This window comes from Chiloscyllium punctatum, chromosome 18 (genome assembly GCF_047496795.1).
Source record: "Chiloscyllium punctatum isolate Juve2018m chromosome 18, sChiPun1.3, whole genome shotgun sequence".
NCBI lineage: Eukaryota > Metazoa > Chordata > Chondrichthyes > Orectolobiformes > Hemiscylliidae > Chiloscyllium > Chiloscyllium punctatum.
The window spans coordinates 28,332,444-28,348,861 of NC_092756.1; the positions used below are offsets into that span (position 1 = coordinate 28,332,444).

The 16,418-nt window shown below is 46.2% G+C and overlaps 10 non-coding genes across 10 annotated transcripts; all 10 read left to right on the top strand.

Moving 5' to 3' along the window:
* Window positions 1–124: 124 nt before the first annotated feature.
* Window positions 125–206, top strand: trnal-aag (transfer RNA leucine (anticodon AAG)). The gene has a single exon. It is a non-coding gene; the product is annotated as a tRNA-Leu (tRNA).
* Window positions 207–3,060: 2,854 nt separating this feature from the next.
* Window positions 3,061–3,142, top strand: trnal-aag (transfer RNA leucine (anticodon AAG)). Its single transcript has one exon. It is a non-coding gene; the product is annotated as a tRNA-Leu (tRNA).
* Window positions 3,143–4,264: 1,122 nt separating this feature from the next.
* Window positions 4,265–4,337, top strand: trnav-uac (transfer RNA valine (anticodon UAC)). Its single transcript has one exon. It is a non-coding gene; the product is annotated as a tRNA-Val (tRNA).
* Window positions 4,338–6,006: 1,669 nt separating this feature from the next.
* trnal-aag (transfer RNA leucine (anticodon AAG)) lies at window positions 6,007–6,088 on the top strand. Its single transcript has one exon. It is a non-coding gene; the product is annotated as a tRNA-Leu (tRNA).
* Window positions 6,089–7,210: 1,122 nt separating this feature from the next.
* On the top strand, window positions 7,211–7,283 carry trnav-uac (transfer RNA valine (anticodon UAC)). Its single transcript has one exon. It is a non-coding gene; the product is annotated as a tRNA-Val (tRNA).
* A 2,863-nt stretch (window positions 7,284–10,146) lies between these two features.
* Window positions 10,147–10,219, top strand: trnav-uac (transfer RNA valine (anticodon UAC)). The gene has a single exon. It is a non-coding gene; the product is annotated as a tRNA-Val (tRNA).
* Window positions 10,220–11,878: 1,659 nt separating this feature from the next.
* trnal-aag (transfer RNA leucine (anticodon AAG)) lies at window positions 11,879–11,960 on the top strand. Its single transcript has one exon. It is a non-coding gene; the product is annotated as a tRNA-Leu (tRNA).
* A 1,122-nt stretch (window positions 11,961–13,082) lies between these two features.
* Window positions 13,083–13,155, top strand: trnav-uac (transfer RNA valine (anticodon UAC)). Its single transcript has one exon. It is a non-coding gene; the product is annotated as a tRNA-Val (tRNA).
* A 1,669-nt stretch (window positions 13,156–14,824) lies between these two features.
* On the top strand, window positions 14,825–14,906 carry trnal-aag (transfer RNA leucine (anticodon AAG)). Its single transcript has one exon. It is a non-coding gene; the product is annotated as a tRNA-Leu (tRNA).
* Window positions 14,907–16,028: 1,122 nt separating this feature from the next.
* Window positions 16,029–16,101, top strand: trnav-uac (transfer RNA valine (anticodon UAC)). The gene has a single exon. It is a non-coding gene; the product is annotated as a tRNA-Val (tRNA).
* Window positions 16,102–16,418: the final 317 nt, after the last annotated feature.

Sequence of the window (16,418 nt, forward strand, 5' to 3'; positions counted from 1 at the left end):
CGGGCACATCCCAGCAGCTGTGCGAGTCGGAGAGGGATCATTCAACCCTTTTCACGTCAGTTTGAATCTGTTGTTATGCAGGAACACAATTGGAAGTGCAAGAAAATGAACTCGCGGGCGTGCTGGTAGTGTGGCCGAGCGGTCTAAAGCGCTGGATTAAGGCTCCAGACTCGATAGAGGCGTGGGTTCGAATCCCACCGCTGCCATTTCTGCTGAACAGCTCCAACGGAACAGCTGGTTTAAATGCTGCTTCAATCCCTGCCTCATTTCTCTTTAAAACAGAAGAAAAATGAGTTTGCTTCCCGGGGAATTGACTGCGGTGTGGAAAAGTGCCGAATTTTCCAAAGTGTCTGTGCTGTCGTGATCGTGTTCGCTTCCCGCACGGAAAATCGCCAGCAGCTCTACTGTTGCTTTCTGTTCCAGGCAAGTTGAGCTTTTACTGGAACCGAATGGAGACTGTTATTTCATCGTTGTTGCGAAACAGAGTCCTACGGTGACTCGACTCGTCGTTATTTGGTTTTCTGGCCAATGAGAAAATCGTTCCAATGTATTTCGATGTCATATGTTATTGAATTTCTCCCACTTCAGTCATTTCCGTCCTGGAGACATCGGAAGCGAAAGGGAATCTAATCGAGACTGTGATTGGTGAAATTCACTTTTTATGGCCCATTCTTATTATGTTCTTTCTTTGTCTCTTTGCAGCATTGTCTGGGAAGTGGTGGTGCACTCAGGCTCCAGTATGTTTGAAAGAGTAGTTTGGAATTGCCCTGTTGTTAGTTGTGTGATTACTGTATGGCTCATGCCCCCGGACTGTCTCACATTTAGCATTCATGCTCGCTGTGTCTGAAAATGCATTTGGTTTTCCAGTTTTGTTTGTGTTCCGTGTTAAATGCTTTCTGTTTTGCGATTCGCTCAATACATTACGAATTAACAGGGTTTCTGAGGTAACTTCCAGCTGAGAATCTGGGAAACTTTCACGGAGTATGGTCAGTCGGAGCAAAAGTAAGGAAGTCGTCTGTTTCTGCAGTGTTTCACAATGCTACCTTTCCCGTGAGCAGTCGAACAGACTAAATGATTTTGCCACAGACTGCGACGGTAAGCTCCGCAAAAACGTAATTCTTTAAAGCAGGTGTAAGCAACACAACGTTATTGGGGTACACCGCGTGGAAACAGACACTTCGGTGTATCTCGTCCATGCTCACCACATCGCCAAAATTAAACAAGTCCCATTAAACAACGAGCTAACGGAAACAGAAAGGTGAAAGGGAGAATGGCTTCAACTTTCAGTGCTGGATGCCACTGAGCTGCAGCGGGTGCGACCGAGGCTTGTTTCTGTAGTGTAGTGGTCATCACGTTCGCCTTACATGCGAAAGGTCCCCAGTTCGAAACTGGGCAAAAACTGCTTTGCTCTTCAACCGCAGCCTTTGACATCGACAAGAACGGAGCTTTCTTGCTTGCTTTCCCATCTGCAAACCTGCTTTCGAGTTTGCTTGAACAAATCTTCTCTCGTAGTGCAATGCAATTCCATTTAATTACTGTGCAAAGCATTGTAAAGTTTTTCTCCAACCTGTTTCCTATCATATGCCATTCTGTTTGAGAGTGTCGTTACCCCCTTCTGATCCTTCCACGAAAAGCATTACCGCATTCGCATTCCTTGCGCAGGCGGCCCGGTTCAAAGACAGGGAAGAAGCTGATGTGCTGGTGTCACAGTGCACCACGGATTCCTCAACTAGTCTGTCTGTCAAATGTATCCCAAAGTCGTCTCTGAAAGACCTCATTTGGAAGGTGTCTGTCGTTATTCAACGTGCGAGAATTGGCACCAGAGGTCCTGAATCATGTTTTGGAGCAGTTCGCACGTTAGTGGCTCATTCAATCAGCAACAGCAATGAAAAAAATTACACTCTCAGAGGAACCTCTGGACCTGTGCTTTCATAGCGTCGCTAGTATTAAGGTGCGCCCCGAGATCTAAGCCACGTTGGAACTGAAACGGAGGAATCGACAGAGAGGCGACAGAATGACATCGCATCCATTTGGTTTTCTTTACATCACTGACGAGCAGGAAAATGGAAACGGGGAGGGCGAGTGGGGAAGTGAGGCAGTTGCAGCTCTGGAGAACGTCCTTCTTTGTGATTCACTCAGCAACCAGAGACGTGACGGTGACTCAGGCGTGAGAGCTCTTCACATCGTGAACAAAAAGCAATCAAGGGCAGTTAGCACCTCTTCCGGAGTGGGGGTGGGGTGAGGTAATTACCTTCTGACTTCTGTTACTATGTTCAGAAACTGCCTTTTGGATTGAGGTGAACAGAAACTGCATTTCTAAAAAGCACCATGGAACTTGTTAAACTTTATTGAGTCGCGCTTTTTCATCGATTCACACACAGGTTTCCAACTCTTTTGGTATCGATGAGGCTCATGTCCAGGTGGGATAATCTCTGCAGCAAATTGCACGGTTAAGGTAAAAGGCAAGGAAAGTGACATCTCGAACCGGCCCCGAGGTCAGACCTTCCTCACAATGTAATCTGTCGTTCTCGGATTGTAATGCTACCTCCGGTTTTAGGGTGGAACATTCTTTGGGAACCTTATTCTGCAAAACAGACACAGTGACTGAAACTATGCTGCACGGTATGATTTGGGACACGGCCTGCTCAGCTTTGTGCATTTTCCCTGTAGTCCGGTGTGTTTCATGTTCCGTGTAAACGTGAAAGTTGTCCTGTTTCGAGCAATGGGTGAAATCATTTAGCAAAGCAAGAATCGAAATTGCAGTAATGTCAAGTAGCTCATGGTAATTTGACCCAATCATAACCGATCATATATTCCCACGCACTCACAGATACATTTGTAGCTGAATCCAGTCTGAGAAGATAGACTCAGTTTACCAGTGATTTTTGTCTGGATTGATGGGCTATCGTTAACTGCTGAGAAATTGATATTGTAGACGGGCACATCCCAGCAGCTGTGCGAGTCGGAAAGGGATCATTCAACCCTTTTCACGTCAGTTTGAATCTGTTGTTATGCAGGAACACAATTGGAAGTGCAAGAAAATGAACTCGCGGGCGTGCTGGTAGTGTGGCCGAGCGGTCTAAGGCGCTGGATTAAGGCTCCAGACTCGATAGAGGCGTGGGTTCGAATCCCACCGCTGCCATTTCTGCTGAACAGCTCCAACGGAACAGCTGGTTTAAATGCTGCTTCAATCCCTGCCTCATTTCTGTTTAAAAGAGAAGAAAAATGAGTTTGCTTCCCGGGGAATTGACTGCGGTGTGGAAAAGTGCCGAATTTTCCAAAGTGTCTGTGCTGTCGTGATCGTGTTCGCTTCCCGCACGGAAAATCGCCAGCAGCTCTACTGTTGCTTTCTGTTCCAGGCAAGTTGAGCTTTTACTGGAACCGAATGGAGACTGTTATTTCATCGTTGTTGCGAAACAGAGTCCTACGGTGACTCGACTCGTCGTTATTTGGTTTTCTGGCCAATGAGAAAATCGTTCCAATGTATTTCGATGTCATATGTTATTGAATTTCTCCCACTTCAGTCATTTCCGTCCTGGAGACATCGGAAGGGAAAGGTAATCTAATCGAGACTGTGATTGGTGAAATTCACTTTTTATGGCCCATTCTTATTATGTTCTTTCTTTGTCTCTTTGCAGCATTGTCTGGGAAGTGGTGGTGCACTCAGGCTCCAGTATGTTTGAAAGAGTAGTTTGGAATTGCCCTGTTGTTAGTTGTGTGATTACTGTATGGCTCATGCCCCCGGACTGTCTCACATTTAGCATTCATGCTCGCTGTGTCTGAAAATGCATTTGGTTTTCCAGTTTTGTTTGTGTTCCGTGTTAAATGCTTTCTGTTTTGCGATTCGCTCAATACATTACGAATTAACAGGGTTTCTGAGGTAACTTCCAGCTGAGAATCTGGGAAACTTTCACGGAGTATGGTCAGTCGGAGCAAAAGTAAGGAAGTCGTACGTTTCTGCAGTGTTTCACAATGCTACCTTTCCCGTGAGCAGTCGAACAGACTAAATGATTTTGCCACAGACTGCGACGGTAAGCTCCGCAAAAACGTAATTCTTTAAAGCAGGTGTAAGCAACACAACGTTATTGGGGTACACCGCGTGGAAACAGACACTTCGGTGTATCTCGTCCATGCTCACCACATCGCCAAAATTAAACAAGTCCCATTAAACAACGAGCTAACGGAAACAGAAAGGTGAAAGGTAGAATGGCTTCAACTTTCAGTGCTGGATGCCACTGAGCTGCAGCGGGGGCGACCGAGGCTTGTTTCTGTAGTGTAGTGGTCATCACGTTCGCCTTACACGCGAAAGGTCCCCAGTTCGAAACTGGGCAGAAACTGCTCTGCTCTTCAACCGCAGCCTTTGACATCGACAAGAACGGAGCTTTCTTGCTTGCTTTCCCATCTGCAAACCTGCTTTCGAGTTTGCTTGAACAAATCTTCTCTCGTAGTGCAATGCAATGCAATGCAATTCCATTTAATTACTGTGCAAAGCATTGTAAAGTTTTTCTCCAACCTGTTTCCTATCATATGCCATTCTGTTTGAGAGTGTCGTTACCCCCTTCTGATCCTTCCACGAAAAGCATTACCGCATTCGCATTCCTTGCGCAGGCGGCCCGGTTCAAAGACAGGGAAGAAGCTGATGTGCTGGTGTCACAGTGCACCACGGATTCCTCAACTAGTCTGTCTGTCAAATGTATCCCAAAGTCGTCTCTGAAAGACCTCATTTGGAAGGTGTCTGTCGTTATTCAACGTGCGAGAATTGGCACCAGAGGTCCTGAATCATGTTTTGGAGCAGTTCGCACGTTAGTGGCTCATTCAATCAGCAACAGCAATGAAAAAAATTACACTCTCAGAGGAACCTCTGGACCTGTGCTTTCATAGCGTCGCTAGTATTAAGGTGCGCCCCGAGATCTAAGCCACGTTGGAACTGAAACGGAGGAATCGACAGAGAGGCGACAGAATGACATCGCATCCATTTGGTTTTCTTTACATCACTGACGAGCAGGAAAATGGAAACGGGGAGGGCGAGTGGGGAAGTGAGGCAGTTGCAGCTCTGGAGAACGTCCTTCTTTGTGATTCACTCAGCAACCAGAGACGTGACGGTGACTCAGGCGTGAGAGCTCTTCACATCGTGAACAAAAAGCAATCAAGGGCAGTTAGCACCTCTTCCGGAGTGGGGGTGGGGTGAGGTAATTACCTTCTGACTTCTGTTACTATGTTCAGAAACTGCCTTTTGGATTGAGGTGAACAGAAACTGCATTTCTAAAAAGCACCATGGAACTTGTTAAACTTTATTGAGTCGCGCTTTTTCATCGATTCACACACAGGTTTCCAACTCTTTTGGTATCGATGAGGCTCATGTCCAGGTGTGATAATCTCTGCAGCAAATTGCACGGTTAAGGTAAAAGGCAAGGAAAGTGACATCTCGAACCGGCCCCGAGGTCAGACCTTCCTCACAATGTAATCTGTCGTTCTCGGATTGTAATGCTACCTCCGGTTTTAGGGTGGAACATTCTTTGGGAACCTTATTCTGCAAAACAGACACAGTGACTGAAACTATGCTGCACGGTATGATTTGGGACACGGCCTGCTCAGCTTTGTGCATTTTCCCTGTAGTCCGGTGTGTTTCATGTTCCGTGTAAACGTGAAAGTTGTCCTGTTTCGAGCAATGGGTGAAATCATTTAGCAAAGCAAGAATCGAAATTGCAGTAATGTCAAGTAGCTCATGGTAATTTGACCCAATCATAACCGATCATATATTCCCACGCACTCACAGATACATTTGTAGCTGAATCCAGTCTGAGAAGATAGACTCAGTTTACCAGTGATTTTTGTCTGGATTGATGGGCTATCGTTAACTGCTGAGAAATTGATATTGTAGACGGGCACATCCCAGCAGCTGTGCGAGTCGGAGAGGGATCATTCAACCCTTTTCACGTCAGTTTGAATCTGTTGTTATGCAGGAACACAATTGGAAGTGCAAGAAAATGGACTCGCGGGCGTGCTGGTAGTGTGGCCGAGCGGTCTAAGGCGCTGGATTAAGGCTCCAGACTCGATAGAGGCGTGGGTTCGAATCCCACCGCTGCCATTTCTGCTGAACAGCTCCAACGGAACAGCTGGTTTAAATGCTGCTTCAATCCCTGCCTCATTTCTGTTTAAAACAGAAGGAAAATGAGTTTGCTTCCCGGGGAATTGACTGCGGTGTGGAAAAGTGCCGAATTTTCCAAAGTGTCTGTGCTGTCGTGATCGTGTTCGCTTCCCGCACGGAAAATCGCCAGCAGCTCTACTGTTGCTTTCTGTTCCAGGCAAGTTGAGCTTTTACTGGAACCGAATGGAGACTGTTATTTCATCGTTGTTGCGAAACAGAGTCCTACGGTGACTCGACTCGTCGTTATTTGGTTTTCTGGCCAATGAGAAAATCGTTCCAATGTATTTCGATGTCATATGTTATTGAATTTCTCCCACTTCAGTCATTTCCGTCCTGGAGACATCGGAAGGGAAAGGTAATCTAATCGAGACTGTGATTGGTGAAATTCACTTTTTATGGCCCATTCTTATTATGTTCTTTCTTTGTCTCTTTGCAGCATTGTCTGGGAAGTGGTGGTGCACTCAGGCTCCAGTATGTTTGAAAGAGTAGTTTGGAATTGCCCTGTTGTTAGTTGTGTGATTACTGTATGGCTCATGCCCCCGGACTGTCTCACATTTAGCATTCATGCTCGCTGTGTCTGAAAATGCATTTGGTTTTCCAGTTTTGTTTGTGTTCCGTGTTAAATGCTTTCTGTTTTGCGATTCGCTCAATACATTACGAATTAACAGGGTTTCTGAGGTAACTTCCAGCTGAGAATCTGGGAAACTTTCACGGAGTATGGTCAGTCGGAGCAAAAGTAAGGAAGTCGTACGTTTCTGCAGTGTTTCACAATGCTACCTTTCCCGTGAGCAGTCGAACAGACTAAATGATTTTGCCACAGACTGCGACGGTAAGCTCCGCAAAAACGTAATTCTTTAAAGCAGGTGTAAGCAACACAACGTTATTGGGGTACACCGCGTGGAAACAGACACTTCGGTGTATCTCGTCCATGCTCACCACATCGCCAAAATTAAACAAGTCCCATTAAACAACGAGCTAACGGAAACAGAAAGGTGAAAGGTAGAATGGCTTCAACTTTCAGTGCTGGATGCCACTGAGCTGCAGCGGGGGCGACCGAGGCTTGTTTCTGTAGTGTAGTGGTCATCACGTTCGCCTTACACGCGAAAGGTCCCCAGTTCGAAACTGGGCAGAAACTGCTCTGCTCTTCAACCGCAGCCTTTGACATCGACAAGAACGGAGCTTTCTTGCTTGCTTTCCCATCTGCAAACCTGCTTTCGAGTTTGCTTGAACAAATCTTCTCTCGTAGTGCAATGCAATTCCATTTAATTACTGTGCAAAGCATTGTAAAGTTTTTCTCCAACCTGTTTCCTATCATATGCCATTCTGTTTGAGAGTGTCGTTACCCCCTTCTGATCCTTCCACGAAAAGCATTACCGCATTCGCATTCCTTGCGCAGGCGGCCCGGTTCAAAGACAGGGAAGAAGCTGATGTGCTGGTGTCACAGTGCACCACGGATTCCTCAACTAGTCTGTCTGTCAAATGTATCCCAAAGTCGTCTCTGAAAGACCTCATTTGGAAGGTGTCTGTCGTTATTCAACGTGCGAGAATTGGCACCAGAGGTCCTGAATCATGTTTTGGAGCAGTTCGCACGTTAGTGGCTCATTCAATCAGCAACAGCAATGAAAAAAATTACACTCTCAGAGGAACCTCTGGACCTGTGCTTTCATAGCGTCGCTAGTATTAAGGTGCGCCCCGAGATCTAAGCCACGTTGGAACTGAAACGGAGGAATCGACAGAGAGGCGACAGAATGACATCGCATCCATTTGGTTTTCTTTACATCACTGACGAGCAGGAAAATGGAAACGGGGAGGGCGAGTGGGGAAGTGAGGCAGTTGCAGCTCTGGAGAACGTCCTTCTTTGTGATTCACTCAGCAACCAGAGACGTGACGGTGACTCAGGCGTGAGAGCTCTTCACATCGTGAACAAAAAGCAATCAAGGGCAGTTAGCACCTCTTCCGGAGTGGGGGTGGGGTGAGGTAATTACCTTCTGACTTCTGTTACTATGTTCAGAAACTGCCTTTTGGATTGAGGTGAACAGAAACTGCATTTCTAAAAAGCACCATGGAACTTGTTAAACTTTATTGAGTCGCGCTTTTTCATCGATTCACACACAGGTTTCCAACTCTTTTGGTATCGATGAGGCTCATGTCCAGGTGTGATAATCTCTGCAGCAAATTGCACGGTTAAGGTAAAAGGCAAGGAAAGTGACATCTCGAACCGGCCCCGAGGTCAGACCTTCCTCACAATGTAATCTGTCGTTCTCGGATTGTAATGCTACCTCCGGTTTTAGGGTGGAACATTCTTTGGGAACCTTATTCTGCAAAACAGACACAGTGACTGAAACTATGCTGCACGGTATGATTTGGGACACGGCCTGCTCAGCTTTGTGCATTTTCCCTGTAGTCCGGTGTGTTTCATGTTCCGTGTAAACGTGAAAGTTGTCCTGTTTCGAGCAATGGGTGAAATCATTTAGCAAAGCAAGAATCGAAATTGCAGTAATGTCAAGTAGCTCATGGTAATTTGACCCAATCATAACCGATCATATATTCCCACGCACTCACAGATACATTTGTAGCTGAATCCAGTCTGAGAAGATAGACTCAGTTTACCAGTGATTTTTGTCTGGATTGATGGGCTATCGTTAACTGCTGAGAAATTGATATTGTAGACGGGCACATCCCAGCAGCTGTGCGAGTCGGAGAGGGATCATTCAACCCTTTTCACGTCAGTTTGAATCTGTTGTTATGCAGGAACACAATTGGAAGTGCAAGAAAATGGACTCGCGGGCGTGCTGGTAGTGTGGCCGAGCGGTCTAAGGCGCTGGATTAAGGCTCCAGACTCGATAGAGGCGTGGGTTCGAATTCCACCGCGGCCATTTCTGCTGAACAGCTCCAACGGAACAGCTGGTTTAAATGCTGCTTCAATCCCTGCCTCATTTCTGTTTAAAACAGAAGAAAAATGAGTTTGCTTCCCGGGGAATTGACTGCGGTGTGGAAAAGTGCCGAATTTTCCAAAGTGTCTGTGCTGTCGTGATCGTGTTCGCTTCCCGCACGGAAAATCGCCAGCAGCTCTACTGTTGCTTTCTGTTCCAGGCAAGTTGAGCTTTTACTGGAACCGAATGGAGACTGTTATTTCATCGTTGTTGCGAAACAGAGTCCTACGGTGACTCGACTCGTCGTTATTTGGTTTTCTGGCCAATGAGAAAATCGTTCCAATGTATTTCGATGTCATATGTTATTGAATTTCTCCCACTTCAGTCATTTCCGTCCTGGAGACATCGGAAGGGAAAGGTAATCTAATCGAGACTGTGATTGGTGAAATTCACTTTTTATGGCCCATTCTTATTATGTTCTTTCTTTGTCTCTTTGCAGCATTGTCTGGGAAGTGGTGGTGCACTCAGGCTCCAGTATGTTTGAAAGAGTAGTTTGGAATTGCCCTGTTGTTAGTTGTGTGATTACTGTATGGCTCATGCCCCCGGACTGTCTCACATTTAGCATTCATGCTCGCTGTGTCTGAAAATGCATTTGGTTTTCCAGTTTTGTTTGTGTTCCGTGTTAAATGCTTTCTGTTTTGCGATTCGCTCAATACATTACGAATTAACAGGGTTTCTGAGGTAACTTCCAGCTGAGAATCTGGGAAACTTTCACGGAGTATGGTCAGTCGGAGCAAAAGTAAGGAAGTCGTACGTTTCTGCAGTGTTTCACAATGCTACCTTTCCCGTGAGCAGTCGAACAGACTAAATGATTTTGCCACAGACTGCGACGGTAAGCTCCGCAAAAACGTAATTCTTTAAAGCAGGTGTAAGCAACACAACGTTATTGGGGTACACCGCGTGGAAACAGACACTTCGGTGTATCTCGTCCATGCTCACCACATCGCCAAAATTAAACAAGTCCCATTAAACAACGAGCTAACGGAAACAGAAAGGTGAAAGGTAGAATGGCTTCAACTTTCAGTGCTGGATGCCACTGAGCTGCAGCGGGGGCGACCGAGGCTTGTTTCTGTAGTGTAGTGGTCATCACGTTCGCCTTACACGCGAAAGGTCCCCAGTTCGAAACTGGGCAGAAACTGCTTTGCTCTTCAACCGCAGCCTTTGACATCGACAAGAACGGTGCTTTCTTGCTTGCTTTCCCATCTGCAAACCTGCTTTCGAGTTTGCTTGAACAAATCTTCTCTCGTAGTGCAATGCAATTCCATTTAATTACTGTGCAAAGCATTGTAAAGTTTTTCTCCAACCTGTTTCCTATCATATGCCATTCTGTTTGAGAGTGTCGTTACCCCCTTCTGATCCTTCCACGAAAAGCATTACCGCATTCGCATTCCTTGCGCAGGCGGCCCGGTTCAAAGACAGGGAAGAAGCTGATGTGCTGGTGTCACAGTGCACCACGGATTCCTCAACTAGTCTGTCTGTCAAATGTATCCCAAAGTCGTCTCTGAAAGACCTCATTTGGAAGGTGTCTGTCGTTATTCAACGTGCGAGAATTGGCACCAGAGGTCCTGAATCATGTTTTGGAGCAGTTCGCACGTTAGTGGCTCATTCAATCAGCAACAGCAATGAAAAAAATTACACTCTCAGAGGAACCTCTGGACCTGTGCTTTCATAGCGTCGCTAGTATTAAGGTGCGCCCCGAGATCTAAGCCACGTTGGAACTGAAACGGAGGAATCGACAGAGAGGCGACAGAATGACATCGCATCCATTTGGTTTTCTTTACATCACTGACGAGCAGGAAAATGGAAACGGGGAGGGCGAGTGGGGAAGTGAGGCAGTTGCAGCTCTGGAGAACGTCCTTCTTTGTGATTCACTCAGCAACCAGAGACGTGACGGTGACTCAGGCGTGAGAGCTCTTCACATCGTGAACAAAAAGCAATCAAGGGCAGTTAGCACCTCTTCCGGAGTGGGGGTGGGGTGAGGTAATTACCTTCTGACTTCTGTTACTATGTTCAGAAACTGCCTTTTGGATTGAGGTGAACAGAAACTGCATTTCTAAAAAGCACCATGGAACTTGTTAAACTTTATTGAGTCGCGCTTTTTCATCGATTCACACACAGGTTTCCAACTCTTTTGGTATCGATGAGGCTCATGTCCAGGTGGGATAATCTCTGCAGCAAATTGCACGGTTAAGGTAAAAGGCAAGGAAAGTGACATCTCGAACCGGCCCCGAGGTCAGACCTTCCTCACAATGTAATCTGTCGTTCTCGGATTGTAATGCTACCTCCGGTTTTAGGGTGGAACATTCTTTGGGAACCTTATTCTGCAAAACAGACACAGTGACTGAAACTATGCTGCACGGTATGATTTGGGACACGGCCTGCTCAGCTTTGTGCATTTTCCCTGTAGTCCGGTGTGTTTCATGTTCCGTGTAAACGTGAAAGTTGTCCTGTTTCGAACAATGGGTGAAATCATTTAGCAAAGCAAGAATCGAAATTGCAGTAATGTCAAGTAGCTCATGGTAATTTGACCCAATCATAACCGATCATATATTCCCACGCACTCACAGATACATTTGTAGCTGAATCCAGTCTGAGAAGATAGACTCAGTTTACCAGTGATTTTTGTCTGGATTGATGGGCTATCGTTAACTGCTGAGAAATTGATATTGTAGACGGGCACATCCCAGCAGCTGTGCGAGTCGGAGAGGGATCATTCAACCCTTTTCACGTCAGTTTGAATCTGTTGTTATGCAGGAACACAATTGGAAGTGCAAGAAAATGAACTCGCGGGCGTGCTGGTAGTGTGGCCGAGCGGTCTAAGGCGCTGGATTAAGGCTCCAGACTCGATAGAGGCGTGGGTTCGAATCCCACCGCTGCCATTTCTGCTGAACAGCTCCAACGGAACAGCTGGTTTAAATGCTGCTTCAATCCCTGCCTCATTTCTCTTTAAAACAGAAGAAAAATGAGTTTGCTTCCCGGGGAATTGACTGCGGTGTGGAAAAGTGCCGAATTTTCCAAAGTGTCTGTGCTGTCGTGATCGTGTTCGCTTCCCGCACGGAAAATCGCCAGCAGCTCTACTGTTGCTTTCTGTTCCAGGCAAGTTGAGCTTTTACTGGAACCGAATGGAGACTGTTATTTCATCGTTGTTGCGAAACAGAGTCCTACGGTGACTCGACTCGTCGTTATTTGGTTTTCTGGCCAATGAGAAAATCGTTCCAATGTATTTCGATGTCATATGTTATTGAATTTCTCCCACTTCAGTCATTTCCGTCCTGGAGACATCGGAAGCGAAAGGTAATCTAATCGAGACTGTGATTGGTGAAATTCACTTTTTATGGCCCATTCTTATTATGTTCTTTCTTTGTCTCTTTGCAGCATTGTCTGGGAAGTGGTGGTGCACTCAGGCTCCAGTATGTTTGAAAGAGTAGTTTGGAATTGCCCTGTTGTTAGTTGTGTGATTACTGTATGGCTCATGCCCCCGGACTGTCTCACATTTAGCATTCATGCTCGCTATGTCTGAAAATGCATTTGGTTTTCCAGTTTTGTTTGTGTTCCGTGTTAAATGCTTTCTGTTTTGCGATTCGCTCAATACATTACGAATTAACAGGGTTTCTGAGGTAACTTCCAGCTGAGAATCTGGGAAACTTTCACGGAGTATGGTCAGTCGGAGCAAAAGTAAGGAAGTCGTACGTTTCTGCAGTGTTTCACAATGCTACCTTTCCCGTGAGCAGTCGAACAGACTAAATGATTTTGCCACAGACTGCGACGGTAAGCTCCGCAAAAACGTAATTCTTTAAAGCAGGTGTAAGCAACACAACGTTATTGGGGTACACCGCGTGGAAACAGACACTTCGGTGTATCTCGTCCATGCTCACCACATCGCCAAAATTAAACAAGTCCCATTAAACAACGAGCTAACGGAAACAGAAAGGTGAAAGGTAGAATGGCTTCAACTTTCAGTGCTGGATGCCACTGAGCTGCAGCGGGGGCGACCGAGGCTTGTTTCTGTAGTGTAGTGGTCATCACGTTCGCCTTACACGCGAAAGGTCCCCAGTTCGAAACTGGGCAGAAACTGCTCTGCTCTTCAACCGCAGCCTTTGACATCGACAAGAACGGAGCTTTCTTGCTTGCTTTCCCATCTGCAAACCTGCTTTCGAGTTTGCTTGAACAAATCTTCTCTCGTAGTGCAATGCAATGCAATGCAATTCCATTTAATTACTGTGCAAAGCATTGTAAAGTTTTTCTCCAACCTGTTTCCTATCATATGCCATTCTGTTTGAGAGTGTCGTTACCCCCTTCTGATCCTTCCACGAAAAGCATTACCGCATTCGCATTCCTTGCGCAGGCGGCCCGGTTCAAAGACAGGGAAGAAGCTGATGTGCTGGTGTCACAGTGCACCACGGATTCCTCAACTAGTCTGTCTGTCAAATGTATCCCAAAGTCGTCTCTGAAAGACCTCATTTGGAAGGTGTCTGTCGTTATTCAACGTGCGAGAATTGGCACCAGAGGTCCTGAATCATGTTTTGGAGCAGTTCGCACGTTAGTGGCTCATTCAATCAGCAACAGCAATGAAAAAAATTACACTCTCAGAGGAACCTCTGGACCTGTGCTTTCATAGCGTCGCTAGTATTAAGGTGCGCCCCGAGATCTAAGCCACGTTGGAACTGAAACGGAGGAATCGACAGAGAGGCGACAGAATGACATCGCATCCATTTGGTTTTCTTTACATCACTGACGAGCAGGAAAATGGAAACGGGGAGGGCGAGTGGGGAAGTGAGGCAGTTGCAGCTCTGGAGAACGTCCTTCTTTGTGATTCACTCAGCAACCAGAGACGTGACGGTGACTCAGGCGTGAGAGCTCTTCACATCGTGAACAAAAAGCAATCAAGGGCAGTTAGCACCTCTTCCGGAGTGGGGGTGGGGTGAGGTAATTACCTTCTGACTTCTGTTACTATGTTCAGAAACTGCCTTTTGGATTGAGGTGAACAGAAACTGCATTTCTAAAAAGCACCATGGAACTTGTTAAACTTTATTGAGTCGCGCTTTTTCATCGATTCACACACAGGTTTCCAACTCTTTTGGTATCGATGAGGCTCATGTCCAGGTGGGATAATCTCTGCAGCAAATTGCACGGTTAAGGTAAAAGGCAAGGAAAGTGACATCTCGAACCGGCCCCGAGGTCAGACCTTCCTCACAATGTAATCTGTCGTTCTCGGATTGTAATGCTACCTCCGGTTTTAGGGTGGAACATTCTTTGGGAACCTTATTCTGCAAAACAGACACAGTGACTGAAACTATGCTGCACGGTATGATTTGGGACACGGCCTGCTCAGCTTTGTGCATTTTCCCTGTAGTCCGGTGTGTTTCATGTTCCGTGTAAACGTGAAAGTTGTCCTGTTTCGAGCAATGGGTGAAATCATTTAGCAAAGCAAGAATCGAAATTGCAGTAATGTCAAGTAGCTCATGGTAATTTGACCCAATCATAACCGATCATATATTCCCACGCACTCACAGATACATTTGTAGCTGAATCCAGTCTGAGAAGATAGACTCAGTTTACCAGTGATTTTTGTCTGGATTGATGGGCTATCGTTAACTGCTGAGAAATTGATATTGTAGACGGGCACATCCCAGCAGCTGTGCGAGTCGGAGAGGGATCATTCAACCCTTTTCACGTCAGTTTGAATCTGTTGTTATGCAGGAACACAATTGGAAGTGCAAGAAAATGGACTCGCGGGCGTGCTGGTAGTGTGGCCGAGCGGTCTAAGGCGCTGGATTAAGGCTCCAGACTCGATAGAGGCGTGGGTTCGAATCCCACCGCTGCCATTTCTGCTGAACAGCTCCAACGGAACAGCTGGCTTAAATGCTGCTTCAATCCCTGCCTCATTTCTGTTTAAAACAGAAGGAAAATGAGTTTGCTTCCCGGGGAATTGACTGCGGTGTGGAAAAGTGCCGAATTTTCCAAAGTGTCTGTGCTGTCGTGATCGTGTTCGCTTCCCGCACGGAAAATCGCCAGCAGCTCTACTGTTGCTTTCTGTTCCAGGCAAGTTGAGCTTTTACTGGAACCGAATGGAGACTGTTATTTCATCCTTGTTGCGAAACAGAGTCCTACGGTGACTCGACTCGTCGTTATTTGGTTTTCTGGCCAATGAGAAAATCGTTCCAATGTATTTCGATGTCATATGTTATTGAATTTCTCCCACTTCAGTCATTTCCGTCCTGGAGACATCGGAAGGGAAAGGTAATCTAATCGAGACTGTGATTGGTGAAATTCACTTTTTATGGCCCATTCTTATTATGTTCTTTCTTTGTCTCTTTGCAGCATTGTCTGGGAAGTGGTGGTGCACTCAGGCTCCAGTATGTTTGAAAGAGTAGTTTGGAATTGCCCTGTTGTTAGTTGTGTGATTACTGTATGGCTCATGCCCCCGGACTGTCTCACATTTAGCATTCATGCTCGCTATGTCTGAAAATGCATTTGGTTTTCCAGTTTTGTTTGTGTTCCGTGTTAAATGCTTTCTGTTTTGCGATTCGCTCAATACATTACGAATTAACAGGGTTTCTGAGGTAACTTCCAGCTGAGAATCTGGGAAACTTTCACGGAGTATGGTCAGTCGGAGCAAAAGTAAGGAAGTCGTACGTTTCTGCAGTGTTTCACAATGCTACCTTTCCCGTGAGCAGTCGAACAGACTAAATGATTTTGCCACAGACTGCGACGGTAAGCTCCGCAAAAACGTAATTCTTTAAAGCAGGTGTAAGCAACACAACGTTATTGGGGTACACCGCGTGGAAACAGACACTTCGGTGTATCTCGTCCATGCTCACCACATCGCCAAAATTAAACAAGTCCCATTAAACAACGAGCTAACGGAAACAGAAAGGTGAAAGGTAGAATGGCTTCAACTTTCAGTGCTGGATGCCACTGAGCTGCAGCGGGGGCGACCGAGGCTTGTTTCTGTAGTGTAGTGGTCATTACGTTCGCCTTACACGCGAAAGGTCCCCAGTTCGAAACTGGGCAGAAACTGCTCTGCTCTTCAACCGCAGCCTTTGACATCGACAAGAACGGAGCTTTCTTGCTTGCTTTCCCATCTGCAAACCTGCTTTCGAGTTTGCTTGAACAAATCTTCTCTCGTAGTGCAATGCAATGCAATGCAATTCCATTTAATTACTGTGCAAAGCATTGTAAAGTTTTTCTCCAACCTGTTTCCTATCATATGCCATTCTGTTTGAGAGTGTCGTTACCCCCTTCTGATCCTTCCACGAAAAGCATTACCGCATTCGCATTCCTTGCGCAGGCGGCCCGGTTCAAAGACAGGGAAGAAGCTGATGTGCTGGTGTCAC